The sequence below is a fragment of the Diabrotica undecimpunctata genome, chromosome 1, assembly GCF_040954645.1.
Source record: "Diabrotica undecimpunctata isolate CICGRU chromosome 1, icDiaUnde3, whole genome shotgun sequence".
Lineage (NCBI taxonomy): Eukaryota > Metazoa > Arthropoda > Insecta > Coleoptera > Chrysomelidae > Diabrotica > Diabrotica undecimpunctata.
Window position 1 is genome coordinate 70,950,950 of NC_092803.1, and position 1,910 is coordinate 70,952,859.

A 1,910-nucleotide genomic window follows, 5' to 3' on the forward strand; every position below is an offset into this window, starting at 1 on the left:
AAATCTGGAACAATTGTTAGTTTTGCTGCTTCCATATTCGGTAGCGTCAAAACAACACGTGCACACTGAATTTACCCACTGGTTTCGTGTAAGTGGCTTTTGTTGTGCGATTTATATCAAAATTGCAAGGAAGGTGCAGTTGTATAACTTCTAGCTTGATTATAGCTATCTTCTGTTGTGAAATATTGCGATCGAGGTAACTTTAAGTAATATTATATGCCTATACGATATATCTGTATGGTTTAAATGCTTAACCTCAAATTAATTTAGGTTTTTTTTTTGAGGTTTTTCTTTTTAGTTTGGAATTATGGATGTAAAAATATTTTATGGAAAGAACACGAGTTGTTCAGCTGATACTCTGAACAATCTAATCTATGACCTAAATGAGAAGCAGTTTGATTCTGCAAACATATACATTTATCCTCCAAGGAAGATTCTGATGGAGATTATGAATTATTGGATGATGTGAATTTTAATGATTTTTCTGAGTTTTCATCAAAGATACTGAAGGCCCCAGCTAAAACAGCTCTTATTTTACAATGTGAGACATAAGAGGCTGAAGATATGTTTTCGACAAGCGATGATGAACTTCTAATAAATGTGGCTCAATCAAATAGTAAAGCGGTGACTTGTCCCAAAATAAACATCGAGAAAATATCTCATTTCCAAATCGAAATAATGTTCACTGTGAAAGTGCAATCGATTTCTTTACACTTTTTAGATGTGAGAATTTCTTTGAATGCATAAAAGACGAGACTATAAAGTATTCCCAACGCAAAAATGCAAACACATCATTTGAGGATATAATTGAAGAACTCAAAGTATTCTTTGTAGTCCTACTGATTTGTGGTTAATCTCAAAGGACCAGAAAAGATATGTACTGGAGTTTGGAATTGGACGTCAGAAACGAAGCAATCGCCAGCGCAATGTCGAGAAATAGGTTTAGAGAAATTTTGCAAAATTTACATTTTTCAGATAACACTCAGCTACAAAAAATGTTACATTTGCTAAAATAAGACCACTCATGGAACCTTTAAATAATTTATTTATAAAATATGTGCCGCTTGGTGAAACCATATCACTATCTGTTGATGAATCCATGGTACCGTACTACAGCCATTATAGCTGTAAACAGCGTATTCAAGAAAAACCTATTAGATATGGGTTTAAATTTTTGTCTGAGAATGTATCAAATACGGTTTGGATGTGGATTGTACATTTGCGGTATTTGTAAAATAATTGTACATCCTATTAATCGTTTCAAATCTTTTCATGAAAAAAATATAGAGATTCTCTTAAAATGTTAACATTTTTTTATCAATAAATGTTTAAGTTTAAATTGACGTTGTTGATGTTTTTTTTATATACTTATGGCCTTGTTCCAAAATTGGAACAAACAAATTTTTAGACACAGGGCTATTGTGAAACGTTTTAGAATTTTTTAAATATTTTTCTATAAGTTCAGAACACAAAATTGACCTGCAGGTGCTATAAAATTTAAAAAATGAAGTTTGGCAGCGAATGGGTTAAGCGGCGTTGTATAGAATCTCAGGCAGATTTAAGGCTTCTTAAATTAACAAAAAATACTGTGACACCTGCCATGCAACTTTATTTTCATACTTTTACACCTACATCGAATACCGTCTAGAATAAAGTTTTTTATCGTTTTCAAACAGAGTTTCCATCAATCTAGGAACGCCGACTAATAATTTATGTGATTGCTTTTATAAGATTTGAATGCAGTATTCCTTCTTGCACTCTTTTTAGAACTACAGACATCAGGAATTATTAAAATATAGTTTTTTTGTATTTTTGTGTTTGTTTATATTATGTTATCTCTAAAAACGCTTAGTATATTTCAAAAAATCCCAGATAAGAATGTATGTTTATTGATTAGCAAAATAGATGTC